At 53.6% G+C, this 15,046-nt stretch overlaps 5 non-coding genes and 2 pseudogenes across 5 annotated transcripts; 4 read left to right on the top strand and 3 right to left on the bottom strand.

Moving 5' to 3' along the window:
* Positions 1–1,431: 1,431 nt before the first annotated feature.
* On the top strand, positions 1,432–1,601 carry LOC138229417 (U1 spliceosomal RNA). Its single transcript, XR_011185834.1, has one exon. It is a non-coding gene; the product is annotated as a U1 spliceosomal RNA (small nuclear RNA).
* A 636-nt stretch (positions 1,602–2,237) lies between these two features.
* Positions 2,238–2,356, bottom strand: LOC138229325 (5S ribosomal RNA). The gene has a single exon (XR_011185756.1). It is a non-coding gene; the product is annotated as a 5S ribosomal RNA (ribosomal RNA).
* A 6,940-nt stretch (positions 2,357–9,296) lies between these two features.
* Positions 9,297–9,466, top strand: LOC138229429 (U1 spliceosomal RNA). Its single transcript, XR_011185846.1, has one exon. It is a non-coding gene; the product is annotated as a U1 spliceosomal RNA (small nuclear RNA).
* Positions 9,467–10,102: 636 nt separating this feature from the next.
* On the bottom strand, positions 10,103–10,221 carry LOC138229570 (5S ribosomal RNA). The gene has a single exon (XR_011185980.1). It is a non-coding gene; the product is annotated as a 5S ribosomal RNA (ribosomal RNA).
* A 1,794-nt stretch (positions 10,222–12,015) lies between these two features.
* LOC138229436 (U1 spliceosomal RNA) lies at positions 12,016–12,192 on the top strand (annotated as a pseudogene).
* Positions 12,193–12,760: 568 nt separating this feature from the next.
* Positions 12,761–12,879, bottom strand: LOC138229341 (5S ribosomal RNA; annotated as a pseudogene).
* Positions 12,880–14,686: 1,807 nt separating this feature from the next.
* LOC138229386 (U1 spliceosomal RNA) lies at positions 14,687–14,850 on the top strand. Its single transcript, XR_011185806.1, has one exon. It is a non-coding gene; the product is annotated as a U1 spliceosomal RNA (small nuclear RNA).
* Positions 14,851–15,046: the final 196 nt, after the last annotated feature.

Genomic DNA, 15,046 nt, shown 5'->3' on the forward strand with positions numbered 1-15,046 from the left:
GCTTCCTCCGCAAAAATTAACACATCTAAGAGTGAGATTTTTTATCAGAACTGGAGGGAGCCAAAAGAAGGACATGATCTCAGGCTGCAAGAGAAGAGAATTAAGGTCCTGGGGGTGTATTTTGGAGAAGAGATGGGAACAGTAAATTGGCAGAACAAATTGCCAATCTTAAACAAAAAACTGATGCAATGGAAGGACCGAGACCTCACCATGACAGGGAAGGTGCTGGTCATCAAAGCCGAGCTCTTGCCTGTCTTGAATTTTCTGGCTTCTACCTTCCCAATCCCACACCGTGTTGCGGCGGTGCTGAGGAGATTGATGTTTCAATTTCTATGGGGTGGGAAGCAGGAAAGACTCAGAAGGGAAATAATGTACAGGCCGCTACCCTCAGGGGGGAAGTCTGTCCCAGATATTGCTACGAAGCTGCTGTGCATTTTCCTGGCCTCTGTGCTGAGAGGCTTTGCAACAGCACCTGCAGCGCGTACCTGGACTTATTTTTCCAGGCTCTGGGTAGGTAGGGAGGTGTTCAGAGTGTGGGGTGTCAGACCCAAGCTGGACGTCCCACTCTCTGACACATGCCCTGCAATTTATGGGACAGTTAAAAGTTTTCTAAGATCTCACCCAATTGGCCATATTCCCCTCCGAGATGTCAGCGTCCAAAAACTGGAAGATTTCGTAGCACCCCAGAACAATAGGCAGACCCCTGTGGGCATTTTAACATCAGCCCAAACAAGGAAGGTGTGGAAACACACATCCTCTAAATTTCTGTGCAACATTCACAGAGATTTAGCCTGGAGTGTCGTCCACCAGTGCTTACCGGTACGAACTTTCTTGTACCGTAGGGGCCTCACCCCCAGCCCTCGCTGCGTTAGGGTGGGCTGCGGCAAGGAGGAGACTGTGACCCATCTCCTGTGGTCCTGCTTTTTTGCTAAGGCCTTCTGGGCCCAGTTTGAAGATTGGTTGCAGGCTCTCTCGCCCCAATTTACCCTGACCGCTGCTTTCGTTAGATACGGCATCTCTCCTGTCAAGCTTCCTCCTGACGTGTTTGACAGGATCTGGGCCGTGGTGAACAGTGGGAAAGACGCCCTGTGGAGAGTGAGGAACATGGGGCTGTTCAAAGGCATCGAGGTCCCAGTCAAGGCAGCAGGTAGCCTGGCCCTGTTCATCACCCGAGAGAACTATTACCTCAGAGACCTGTGGAGAGAAGGGAGGGAGGAAGCAGAAAATCTGTGGGAAATAGAGAGCATAGGTCAACATCTCAAGAAAATGTGAAAAACATTATCATGTTTAAATAAAGAATGTGATTTGCACCAGAAAAAAAGAAAATTGTTGCTATGTAACTGTTACCGTGTCAAAATGTAATGAGATGTGATCATATATACTGTTTTAAGTATGTATATTAATGTAAAGCTTTCTGATTTGTGATTTCCTGTATTTTTTTGTGAAAAGAAAATAAAGTTCTTAAAAATCGAAATCGGTTCACCCAGGGCGAGGCTCGGCCATTGCACTCCGGCTGTGCTGACCCCTGCGAATTCCCCAAATGTGGGAATCTCGACTGCATAATTTCTGGTAGTGGGGGACTGCGTTCGCGCTCTCCCCTGATGTGCTTGGTCCAAAATCAGATACGGGAGGGTTAGGACACCACGAGCTGCGTGGCTGCGGAAGGATCCCGGTTCGACAGGAGTGGACGCCGCTGCTGGTTCTCGCTGGCTTTTAGTTAGGGGTCCGGAGAAGCATCTCAAGCTAGTTCCACTACTCCTTCCGGACGTTCATTCCCTTTTCAAAGTCAGTCGTTTTGCTGTAGTCTGCGTTCTTTAGGCTGATTATCGAGGTTAGCCTTTATTTGGTCATGGGGGGCCTCGGTACTGTATGCTGAGTCTAAAGACAGTTTCACCCGTTTTCTGATTGCTCGGTTCTGTACCAGTGCAGACATGTCAAACAGTGAATGGCTGTACCTCTATTGTATCCGTGCTCAATGAATGAAATCGGTAACAAATGAATATATGTCTAGTTATACGAAAAACGAGTGGTTTATCGACTCATCTTCATTTGCAGATTTAGAGGCAGCTTCGATATTCGTTTTACAGACGGGTTTTTTTTTTTGAATATGGGTCACACACATGCCACAGCAACAAAACGTCTCTAGAGATGAGGCTATAGATCACCTTTCCATCCTGCAGGTTTTCCTCCCAAAGCCTACGGCACCAACGGCGACCCCTGCTGGCCGGGAGAGCAAAAGCTTACAGCACCTGGTATTCCCAGGCAGTCTCCCATCCAAGTACTAACCAGGCCCGACGCTGCTTAGCTTCCAAGATCAGACAAGATCGGGCGCGTTCAGGGTGGTGTGGCCGTAAGCGAAAGCCCCGGCGCCTGACTCGCTACTTGAAGCTGTGTGTGGCGGGGGTTCCGTGCCCCCCGAGCGGGACTGAAGGATCGTTCGTGTGCAACTCTTTGGAAAGGAGCTGCTTTCCAAATCGCATTGCGTGCCTGGATGTTGGCGAATGCGCTCCCTTGTGTTGGCTCGTCCCGCACTGGAGGAGGACAAACAATCTGCACGGAGGAGCAACAGGCAAGTCTTCACCAGACAAAAACCTCCAGTACACAGCACTCTGGAAACATTTCGGGGCTTTCGCGTGTTTATTTCAGCACGTAAAGCGCACCGGTCCAACACGTTGGCCGGGCGCGCGGCGCCTCCGCCCTCTTGTGGCCTTGCGGCGTCAGAGCAAGAGGCTCCTTCTCGCTGCCCTTCCGCTGTGTTGCAGGGCCCCGAGAGGGAACCAGGAGCGCGCACTTTGTGGGGGGCGGGGGACCGCGTTCGCGCTCTGCCCCCGGTCTCTTGCGCGAGTACTAAATCTCACGGACAGGGGGGCCTCGTCATTGATTGTTACAGGTGAGACGGGGATTAGGAGGAGACCCCGACTGATGGGTAAAGGGGAGCACTAACACCAGAGGGACACCCCCGGCGTCTCTTTTTGAGAGACGCCCTGGGGTTTCCTAATGGCCAAGGAGGGTCGGGACCTCGGTTTGACGCCTCCCCCGAAGGACGGCGCCTGTTTGTGCAGCAGAGTGTCGCCATCAGGAGGCTGGGGCGTAAGAGAGCCACACAGCCCGCAGGGTGAGCGCTCCCTACTGGTCCCAGTCACACCTCTTGCAGGAGCAGCAGCAACCGGAGCTTTTCCGGGGTGGAATCTACCATCCGGGTGCCGGCCAGGCTAACACCTGCTGGGCTGCCCCGGGGGTGAGCCCAGTCGAGAGTCGCAGGGCCAGATCTAGTCACCGGGGAGAAACGATACAAGTGAAGGATTGCTCGGCTCTCGGCACTTGAAAAGACCGACAAATGTCTCGTTCCCGCCGGAGCTGAATGTACCCGCATGTGTGGTGTCGTCTTCTTCCCCCGCCCCGCTGTGTTTGCTGTATTGTCTCTGAAGCCGGCCCCCCCGAGACGAGACGGGCTGTTCCTGTGCCCCAATTAACACTTTACAGGTGCCATTCCCCGGCATTGTGGCCATTGTCGGTGCTCACACGCGATAAGATAAGGCGGAGGAGAGCGGGGCATGCCCAGCGGCAGACATTCAAGGAGGGGGCAGTGCGAGGTGAGGTGAGGTGCGACACGCCGGAGCCCCGACGCAGCTAATGCGGAGCACTTGTTGGACTGGCATCGAAAGGACGTGTGCGCATGGAGCGAGCCTTCCCTGCGGCGGAGCGCGGGAACTTTCTCCCCCCCTCCCGCTGCAGGAGTTGTGTGCGCTGCAGCGGTGCCGAGAGAAAAGCACAGAAGGCAGCAGGCTCTGGAGAGCAGGTAAGAGACGGAGCCTTGTGGGCAGGCGAGCAGGCCCGTTTTTTGGAAATTGCTGAAAAGGTTTGTTCGGTGTGTGGCAGGCGCACGTCGCGAGCTTGCGTGGCGATCTGCCGGTCTGGAGTTATGCAAATGAGGCCGAATTGCATCCCGGGACATGCTGCGAATGCGCAACGGCGACTGCAGATGTGTAGGAAACGGCGCGCTCGTTTTCTCGTTTTGCCCACACTTTTGAGTGTTAGTGTGGCGTGTGAGTGTGTGAAAGAGTGGGCCCAGCAGGAGGCGGTGGCATGCGGGGCGAGGAGGTGGCCTAGGCTGCGCGATTTGTGCTGTGGGTGCGGGCCGCTTGCAGGGGCCTGTTTAACTCATACTTACCTGGCAGGGGAGATACCTTGATCAGCCTGTAGGTGGAGTAGTTGGATTGTTTTTCTTTTGTTGGAAGCAGTGTTCGATTTGCGGTTTTTGAAATGGCAACCTTTGGATCCCGTAAGAATGCTGTACGTTTTGAGCTCTTGGATGACCTCTTCATGGATCGTATGCAGTTCAGCAGAAAAGTGTTACAGAAGGAACTTGGCTTTGAACCTCGGCACTTGGATTTCATCTTCGCTCTCCCAGGTCAGAAAGCATTTGAGGTTGTATTTGCTACCTATCCTCTGTTTGAACAATGCGTGGATGTGTTTGAGGCAAAAAGAGGCAAAGTTCCTGCACTTGAGAAGATCAACTTGCAGCCTCTGACACAGAGAGAGAGGAAAACGGTGCATGTTGTTATGTTCTCGGAACTGGCAAAGACGGAGGACATTCACACCTGGCTTAACCAGTACTGCACCGTCCACCATGGAACTGAGGTTAGAGATGTTGATGGTATAAAAACAGGAGCAAGGAAATTCGAGGTTCGCTTGCTACCGGACAGCGTAAATGGAGGCTTAAGGCACCTGCCCTCTACAATCCGGCTGGGCGCCTGCAATGGCTATGTGTTTTATGTGGGACAACCAAAGGTGTGTCGGCGCTGTGGTGCTGTGGGACACCTGGCATCGTCCTGCACTGTGAAATGCTGCAAGACCTGTGGCAAACAGGGACATTTAGCCTCTGACTGTTCAATGCTGCCAAAGTGCAATTTATGTGGCTCGGAAGGACATGTTTTTAAGAACTGCCCTCACGCCTACGCCAATAAACTCAAAATGAGAAAGGATGAGGCAGTGCTTGTTTCAGCCAAACCGGCCCGAAAATCCAAAGCAAACAACAAGTCAAACAAAGAACCCTTGTTGGACAAAGACTCTCAGCCTCCAGCCAGGATCAGTCCTGCTGTGGCTCCGGGGCTGGTGGAAGAGAAATCCACTACGCCCCCACAACCGCAGACTGCACCAGACAAGCACGAGGGTTTGAAAACCCCCGAGAACAGCGAGGACCCCTCCCCCACTCCTGCTCCTCAGAACGAGGGCCAGTGTGGGGCCCCCCGGTGGAGCGGGTCCAGCGAGGATACCCAGGATTCAGCGGAGCTGCTTTTCTCAGACTCTGCAAGTGCTACAGATGCCCTCCTCTCCTCCATCCAGTCCATCACGGAGGATCTGCAGCAGCTGGTGGGTGAGGGGGAAGAGGAGACTGGTGCATCGGCTGCACCCCTTTCCCCTCAGTGCTCCCAGGAGCTGGACTTGAGGAAAAGAAAAAATGACTCTTTTTTCTCCCCGAGCGAGGAGGAAGGAGAGCATGGCGATGGGGACAGCTGGAACCTCTCCACCCCTCCCTCTACCCCCTTCCTTGAAATGGACTCTGTGAACGCTTTTACTGCTGCCACCCTGATGAAGGCTCATTCAGAGGATGGCTGGCAGGAAATTGGTAAGAAGAAAAAGAAAAAGAAGAAGGTAACAGGTGAGACCGAAGAGAAATGTGTTTTGTAAAGACTGGTTCCACTTTCTTATGTAATATGGCTCTTAACATAATTTCTCTTAACACAAGAGGTATCAATGACAGAGTTAAATGCCAGTCTGTCTTTGATTACCTCCAGCAGAGAGAGGGAGATGTGTTGATGTTGCAGGAGTGTGCTTTAGCCTATCAAGAGAGGTATAAAAGTTTTGAAGATAGGTGGGATAAAGGGCCTTCTGTTTGGTCAGGGGACAATAACAACAGAGCCTCTGGCGTGGCCATTCTTTTCAAAGGATGGGCATTCAAATTGAAAAGTATTCAGAGGGTCATAGATGGCAGGTTGCTGTGTGTGGATGTGGAATGGGGGACCGTTAACCTGCGGCTAATCAATGTGTATTGCCCTACTGACGTAGGAGGAAGGGTGGAGCTACTCAAGGCACTCTCCCCCCTATTGTTATGCAGCACAGACGTGATAGTGGGAGGGGATTTTAATTGTATCTTAGAGCACACAGACAGGCAGTCTAGCTCGCCGATAAAATTGGATTCCAGCTCACTGGCCCTGCAAAACTTAGTTCAAGACTTTAAACTCTCAGACACATATAGATGTATATATCCCACAACAGCAGGATATACATGGTCAGGGAGGAATAGCAGCTCCAGAATTGACTATTGCTTTGTCTCAGAGAGAGTGAAAGTTGTTGGGGTCACTCTTCAGCCTGTCTTCTTCTCAGATCATCAGGCTTTAGGGTGTAGAGTGGAACTCCAGGGCGGGACTGTCTTTGGCCCAGGCCTCTGGAAACTCAACACAAAGCTGCTAGAGAACGAGGGGGTAGTATCCCGCTACAAGGAGAAACTATCACAGTGGCTGTCCCTGCAGTGTCTGTACGGGTCAGTAGGAGAGTGGTGGGAGGAGGTGAAGGTGAGGACAAAGGCCTTTTTCATGGCTGAGGGAAGGAAGGCTGCTGCCAGACGGAGAGGAGTGCTAGCCAGGAAACAGAGGCAGCTGCAGCGTCTCTACACGATGCTGCACAGTGGCTTCGATGTGCTCGAGGATATCGCCCTTTTAAAAAAGGACATCCGGAGCATAGCCGAAGAAAGTAGTCGAGGAGTGCTGTTAAGAAGCAGAGTGCAGTTCTTGGAAGAAAATGAGAAGTGTACTCGCTTCTTTTTCAGGAAAGTGGTAGGCTCCAAGACTGTCATGGAAAGTGTAGTTGATGAGGAGGGACGAGAGAGAACAGAGCCGAGTGCTATCCTCTCCTGCACCGAGGCCTTCTACTCAAGACTGTACAGCTCTACAGAGGTAAAGGATGAAGATATTCATTTTTTTACCTCAAAGCTAGAAAACATTTTGAGTGAAGAAGATAGGGAAGTACTTGAGAGGGATTTGACAGTAGAAGAGCTGAGACAGGCTATGGAGAGCTTACAGAAGGGGAAAACTCCGGGTGCTGACGGGCTCCCTAAAGAATTTTATTGCACCTTTTGGGATCTGCTTCAGGATCCGCTACTGCTCCTATTCGAGGAAAGCTACAAGACAGAATTGCTGCCTGACTCCTTAAGAGAAGGCACTATCTCTCTCTTGTTTAAGAAAGGAGCAAAAAATGACATAAAGAACTGGAGACCCCTCAGCCTGTTAGGCGTGGACACTAAGATCCTGTCCAAAGCCCTTTTCCTGCGCCTACAAAATGTAGTGGCCTCACTGGTAGGGAAAGAACAGACTTGTGGGATAGCAGGACGCCTGATGAGCGACAACCTGGCCTTGTTGAGGGATGTCTGTCTGTACTCTGAGGATCGCTCCCTCCCTCTGTGCATTTTAGGTGTAGACCTAGAAAAGGCCTTTGACCGCCTAAACCGGCAGTACTTAACATCGGTACTTGAGCACATGAAGTTTGGCCCCATCATGAGAAAGTGGATTAACCTGCTGTACACAGGTAGCAACAGCAGAGTCATGGTTAATGGCAATAGATCACGCACCTTTGAAGTCTGTTCAGGGGTGAGGCAGGGCTGCCCATTATCCCCCTTGTTATTCGTTTTGGCTATGGAGCCCTTAGCCTGTGCCTTGCGCCAGGATCAGGCCATTAATGGGATACCAGTGCCTGGAAGTGGGGGAGGAGAGGTAAAGACATCTCTATACATGGATGACGTCACCCTGCTCCTCTCTGACAATGCCTCAATTAGCAGAGCTCTGCAGTGCTGTGATCGGTTCTCTTTGGCTTCCTCCGCAAAAATTAACACATCTAAGAGTGAGATTTTTTATCAGAACTGGAGGGAGCCAAAAGAAGGACATGATCTCAGGCTGCAAGAGAAGAGAATTAAGGTCCTGGGGGTGTATTTTGGAGAAGAGATGGGAACAGTAAATTGGCAGAACAAATTGCCAATCTTAAACAAAAAACTGATGCAATGGAAGGACCGAGACCTCACCATGACAGGGAAGGTGCTGGTCATCAAAGCCGAGCTCTTGCCTGTCTTGAATTTTCTGGCTTCTACCTTCCCAATCCCACACCGTGTTGCGGCGGTGCTGAGGAGATTGATGTTTCAATTTCTATGGGGTGGGAAGCAGGAAAGACTCAGAAGGGAAATAATGTACAGGCCGCTACCCTCAGGGGGGAAGTCTGTCCCAGATATTGCTACGAAGCTGCTGTGCATTTTCCTGGCCTCTGTGCTGAGAGGCTTTGCAACAGCACCTGCAGCGCGTACCTGGACTTATTTTTCCAGGCTCTGGGTAGGTAGGGAGGTGTTCAGAGTGTGGGGTGTCAGACCCAAGCTGGACGTCCCACTCTCTGACACATGCCCTGCAATTTATGGGACAGTTAAAAGTTTTCTAAGATCTCACCCAATTGGCCATATTCCCCTCCGAGATGTCAGCGTCCAAAAACTGGAAGATTTCGTAGCACCCCAGAACAATAGGCAGACCCCTGTGGGCATTTTAACATCAGCCCAAACAAGGAAGGTGTGGAAACACACATCCTCTAAATTTCTGTGCAACATTCACAGAGATTTAGCCTGGAGTGTCGTCCACCAGTGCTTACCGGTACGAACTTTCTTGTACCGTAGGGGCCTCACCCCCAGCCCTCGCTGCGTTAGGGTGGGCTGCGGCGAGGAGGAGACTGTGACCCATCTCCTGTGGTCCTGCTTTTTTGCTAAGGCCTTCTGGGCCCAGTTTGAAGATTGGTTGCAGGCTCTCTCGCCCCAATTTACCCTGACCGCTGCTTTCGTTAGATACGGCATCTCTCCTGTCAAGCTTCCTCCTGACGTGTTTGACAGGATCTGGGCCGTGGTGAACAGTGGGAAAGACGCCCTGTGGAGAGTGAGGAACATGGGGCTGTTCAAAGGCATCGAGGTCCCAGTCAAGGCAGCAGGTAGCCTGGCCCTGTTCATCACCCGAGAGAACTATTACCTCAGAGATCTGTGGAGAGAAGGGAGGGAGGAAGCAGAAAATCTGTGGGAAATAGAGAGCATAGGTCAACATCTCAAGAAACTGTGAAAAACATTATCATGTTTAAATAAAGAATGTGATTTGCACCAGAAAAAAAGAAAATTGTTGCTATGTAACTGTTACCGTGTCAAAATGTAATGAGATGTGATCATATATACTGTTTTAAGTATGTATATTAATGTAAAGCTTTCTGATTTGTGATTTCCTGTATTTTTTTGTGAAAAGAAAATAAAGTTCTTAAAAATCGAAATCGGTTCACCCAGAGCGAGGCTCGGCCATTGCACTCCGGCTGTGCTGACCCCTGCGAATTCCCCAAATGTGGGAATCTCGACTGCATAATTTCTGGTAGTGGGGGACTGCGTTCGCGCTCTCCCCTGATGTGCTTGGACCAAAATCAGATACGGGAGGGTTAGGACACCACGAGCTGCGTGGCTGCGGAAGGATCCCGGTTCGACAGGAGTGGACGCCGCTGCTGGTTCTCGCTGGCTTTTAGTTAGGGGTCCGGAGAAGCATCTCAAGCTAGTTCCACTACTCCTTCCGGACGTTCATTCCCTTTTCAAAGTCAGTCGTTTTGCTGTAGTCTGCGTTCTTTAGGCTGATTATCGAGGTTAGCCTTTATTTGGTCATGGGGGGCCTCGGTACTGTATGCTGAGTCTAAAGACAGTTTCACCCGTTTTCTGATTGCTCGGTTCTGTACCAGTGCAGACATGTCAAACAGTGAATGGCTGTACCTCTACTGTATCCGTGCTCAATGAATGAAATCGGTAACAAATGAATATATGTCTAGTTATACGAAAAACGAGTGGTTTATCGACTCATCTTCATTTGCAGATTTAGAGGCAGCTTCGATATTCGTTTTACAGATGGGTTTTTTTTTTTGAATATGGGTCACACACATGCCACAGCAACAAAACATCTCTAGAGATGAGGCTATAGATCACCTTTCCATCCTGCAGGTTTTCCTCCCAAAGCCTACGGCACCAACGGCGACCCCTGCTGGCCGGGAGAGCAAAAGCTTACAGCACCTGGTATTCCCAGGCAGTCTCCCATCCAAGTACTAACCAGGCCCGACGCTGCTTAGCTTCCGAGATCAGACGAGATCAGGCGTGTTCAGGGTGGTGTGGCCGTAAGCGAAAGCCCCGGCGCCTGACTCGCTACTTGAAGCTGTGTGTGGCGGGGGTTCCGTGCCCCCCGAGCGGGACTGAAGGATCGTTCGTGTGCAACTCTTTGGAAAGGAGCTGCTTTCCAAATCGCATTGCGTGCCTGGATGTTGGCGAATGCGCTCCCTTGTGTTGGCTCGTCCCGCACTGGAGGAGGACAAACAATCTGCACGGAGGAGCACCAGGCAAGTCTTCACCAGACAAAAACCTCCAGTGCACAGCACTCTGGAAACATTTCGGGGCTTTCGCGTGTTTATTTCAGCACGTAAAGCGCACCGGTCCAACACGTCGGCTGGGCGCGCGGCGCCTCCGCCCTCTTGTGGCCTTGCGGCGTCAGAGCAAGAGGCTCCTTCTCGCTGCCCTTCCGCTGTGTTGCAGGACCCGGAGCGCGCACTTTGTGGGGGGCGGGGGACCGCGTTCGCGCTCTGCCCCCGGTCTCTTGCGCGAGTACTAAATCTCACGGACAGGGGGGCCTCGTCATTGATTGTTACAGGTGAGACGGGGATTAGGAGGAGACCCCGACTGATGGGTAAAGGGGAGCACTAACACCAGAGGGACACCCCCGGCGTCTCTTTTTGAGAGACGCCCTGGGGTTTCCTAATGGCCAAGGAGGGTCGGGACCTCGGTTTGACGCCTCCCCCGAAGGACGGCGCCTGTTTGTGCAGCAGAGTGTCGCCATCAGGAGGCTGGGGCGTAAGAGAGCCACACAGCCCGCAGGGTGAGCGCTCCCTACTGGTCCCAGTCACACCTCTTGCAGGAGCAGCAGCAACCGGAGCTTTTCCGGGGTGGAATCTCCCATCCGGGTGCCGGCCAGGCTCACACCTGCTGGGCTGCCCCGGGGGTGAGCCCAGTCGAGAGTCGCAGGGCCAGATCTAGTCACCGGGGAGAAACGATACAAGTGAAGGATTGCTCGGCTCTCGGCACTTGAAAAGACCGACAAATGTCTCGTTCCCGCCGGAGCTGAATGTACCCGCATGTGTGGTGTCGTCTTCTTCCCCCGCCCCGCTGTGTTTGCTGTATTGTCTCTGAAGCCGGCCCCCCCGAGACGAGACGGGCTGTTCCTGTGCCCCAATTAACACTTTACAGGTGCCATTCCCCGGCATTGTGGCCATTGTCGGTGCTCACACGCGATAAGATAAGGCGGAGGAGAGCGGGGCATGCCCAGCGGCAGACATTCAAGGAGGGGGCAGTGCGAGGTGAGGTGAGGTGCGACACGTCGGAGCCCCGACGCAGCTAATGCGGAGCACTTGTTGGACTGGCATCGAAAGGACGTGTGCGCACCGAGCGAGCCTTCCCTGCGGCGGAGCGCGGGAACTTTCTCCCCCCCTCCCGCTGCAGGAGTTGTGTGCACTGCAGCGGTGCCGAGAGAAAAGCACAGAAGGCAGCAGGCTCTGGAGAGCAGGTAAGAGACGGAGCCTTGTGGGCAGGCGAGCAGGCCCGTTTTTTGGAAATTGCTGAAAAGGTTTGTTCGGTGTGTGGCAGGCGCACGTCGCGAGCTTGCGTGGCGATCTGCCGGTCTGGAGTTATGCAAATGAGGCCGAATTGCATCCCGGGACATGCTGCGAATGCGCAACGGCGACTGCAGATGTGTAGGAAACGGCGCGCTCGTTTTCTCGTTTTGCCCACACTTTTGAGTGTTAGTGTGGCGTGTGAGTGTGTGAAAGAGTGGGCCCAGCAGGAGGCGGTGGCGTGCGGGGCGAGGAGGTGGCCTAGGCTGCGCGATTTGTGCTGTGGGTGCGGGCCGCTTGCAGGGGCCTGTTTAACTCATACTTACCTGGCAGGGGAGATACCTTAATCAAGAAGGAGGTTCACCCAGGGCGAGGCTCGGCCATTGCACTCCGGCTGTGCTGACCCCTGCGTTCGCGCTCTCCCCTGATGTGCTTGGTCCAAAATCAGATACAGGAAGGTTAGGACACCACGAGCTGCGTGGCTGCGGAAGGATCCCGGTTCGACAGGAGTGGACGCCGCTGCTGGTTCTCGCTGGCTTTTAGTTAGGGGTCCGGAGAAGCATCTCAAGCTAGTTCCACTACTCTTTCCGGACGTTCATTCCCTTTTCAAAGTCAGTCGTTTTGCTGTAGTCTGCGTTCTTTAGGCTGATTATCGAGGTTAGCCTTTATTTGGTCATGGGGGGCCTCGGTACTGTATGCTGAGTCTAAAGACAGTTTCACCCGTTTTCTGATTGCTCGGTTCTGTACCAGTGCAGACATGTCAAACAGTGAATGGCTGTACCTCTATTGTATCCGTGCTCAATGAATGAAATCGGTAACAAATGAATATATGTCTAGTTATACGAAAAACGAGTGGTTTATCGACTCATCTTCATTTGCAGATTTAGAGGCAGCTTCGATATTCGTTTTACAGACGGGTTTTTTTTTTTGAATATGGGTCACACACATGCCACAGCAACAAAACATCTCTAGAGATGAGGCTATAGATCACCTTTCCATCCTGCAGGTTTTCCTCCCAAAGCCTACGGCACCAACGGCGACCCCTGCTGGCCGGGAGAGCAAAAGCTTACAGCACCTGGTATTCCCAGGCAGTCTCCCATCCAAGTACTAACCAGGCCCGACGCTGCTTAGCTTCCGAGATGAGACGAGATCGGGCGTGCTCAGGGTGGTGTAGCTGAAAGCGAAAGCCCCGGCGCCTGACTCGCTACTTGAAGCTGTGTGTGGCGGGGGTTCCGTGCCCCCCGAGCGGGACTGAAGGATCGTTCGTGTGCAACTCTTTGGAAAGGAGCTGCTTTCCAAATCGCATTGCGTGCCTGGATGTTGGCGAATGCGCTCCCTTGTGTTGACTCGTCCCGCACTGGAGGAGGACAAACAATCTGCACGGAGGAGCACCGGGCAAGTCTTCACCAGACAAAAACCTCCAGTGCACAGCACTCTGGAAACATTTCGGGGCTTTCGTGTGTTTATTTCAGCACGTAAAGCGCACCGGTCCAACACGTCGGCCGGGCGCGCGGCGCCTCCGCCCTCTTGTGGCCTTGCGGCATCAGAGCAAGAGGCTCCTTCTCGCTGCCCTTCCGCTGTGTTGCAGGGCCCCGAGAGGGAACCCGGAGCGCGCACTTTGTGGGGGGCGGGGGACCGCGTTCGCGCTCTGCCCCCGGTCTCTTGCGCGAGTACTAAATCTCACGGACAGGGGGGCCTCGTCATTGATTGTTACAGGTGAGACGGGGATTAGGAGGAGACCCCGACTGATGTGTAAAGGGGAGCACTAACACCAGAGGGACACCCCCGGCGTCTCTTTTTGAGAGACGCCCTGGGGTTTCCTAATGGCCAAGGAGGGTCGGGACCTCGGTTTGACGCCTCCCCCGAAGGACGGCGCCTGTTTGTGCAGCAGAGTGTCGCCATCAGGAGGCTGGGGCGTAAGAGAGCCACACAGCCCGCAGGGTGAGCGCTCCCTACTGGTCCCAGTCACACCTCTTGCAGGAGCAGCAGCAACCGGAGCTTTTCCGGGGTGGAATCTCCCATCCGGGTGCCGGCCAGTTTCACACCTGCTGGGCTGCCCCGGGGGTGAGCCCAGTCGAGAGTCGCAGGGCCAGATCTAGTCACCAGGGAGAAACGATACAAGTGAAGGATTGCTCGGCTCTCGGCACTTGAAAAGACCGACAAATGTCTCGTTCCCGCCGGAGCTGAATGTACCCGCATGTGTGGTGTCGTCTTCTTCCCCCGCCCCGCTGTGTTTGCTGTATTGTCTCTTTGGCCGGCCCCCCCGAGACGAGAGGGGCTGTTCCTGTGCCCCAATTAACACTTTACAGGTGCCATTCCCCGGCATTGTGGCCATTGTCGGTGCTCACACGCGATAAGATAAGGCGGAGGAGAGCGGGGCATGCCCAGCGGCAGACATTCAAGGAGGGGGCAGTGCGAGGTGAGGTGAGGTGCGACACGCCGGAGCCCCGACGCAGCTAATGCGGAGCACTTGTTGGACTGGCATCGAAAGGACGTGTGCGCACGGAGCGAGCCTTCCCTGCGGCGGAGCGCGGGAACTTTCTCCCCCCCTCCCGCTGCAGGAGTTGTGTGCGCTGCAGCGGTGCCGAGAGAAAAGCACAGAAGGCAGCAGGCTCTGGAGAGCAGGTAAGAGACGGAGCCTTGTGGGCAGGTGAGCAGGCCCGTTTTTTGGAAATTGCTGAAAAGGTTTTTTCGGTGTGTGGCAGGCGCACGTCGCGAGCTTGCGTGGCGATCTGCCGGTCTGGAGTTATGCAAATGAGGCCGAATTGCATCCCGGGACATGCTGCGAATGCGCAACGGCGACTGCAGATGTGTAGGAAACGGCGCGCTCGTTTTCTCGTTTTGCCCACACTTTTGAGTGTTAGTGTGGCGTGTGAGTGTGTGAAAGAGTGGGCCCAGCAGGAGGCGGTGGCGTGCGGGGCGAGGAGGTGGCCTAGGCTGCGCGATTTGTGCTGTGGGTGCGGGCCGCTTGCAGGGGCCTGTTTAACTCATACTTACCTGGCAGGGGAGATACCTTGATCAAGAAGGAGGTTCACCCAGGGCGAGGCTCGGCCATTGCACTCCGGCTGTGCTGACCCCTGCGAATTCCCCAAATGTGGGAAACTCGACTGCATAATTTCTGGTAGTGGGGGACTGCGTTCGCGCTCTCCCCTGATGTGCTTGGACCAAAATCAGATACGGGAGGGTTAGGACACCACGAGCTGCGTGGCTGCGGAAGGATCCCGGTTCGACAGGAGTGGACGCCGCTGCTGGTTCTCGCTGGCTTTTAGTTAGGGGTCCGGAGAAGCATCTCAAGCTAGTTCCACTACTCCTTCCGGACGTTCATTCCCTTTTCAAAGTCAGTCGTTTT

The sequence above is a fragment of the Lepisosteus oculatus genome, unplaced genomic scaffold (assembly GCF_040954835.1).
Source record: "Lepisosteus oculatus isolate fLepOcu1 unplaced genomic scaffold, fLepOcu1.hap2 HAP2_SCAFFOLD_45, whole genome shotgun sequence".
In the NCBI taxonomy this organism is placed as follows: Eukaryota; Metazoa; Chordata; class Actinopteri; order Semionotiformes; family Lepisosteidae; genus Lepisosteus; species Lepisosteus oculatus.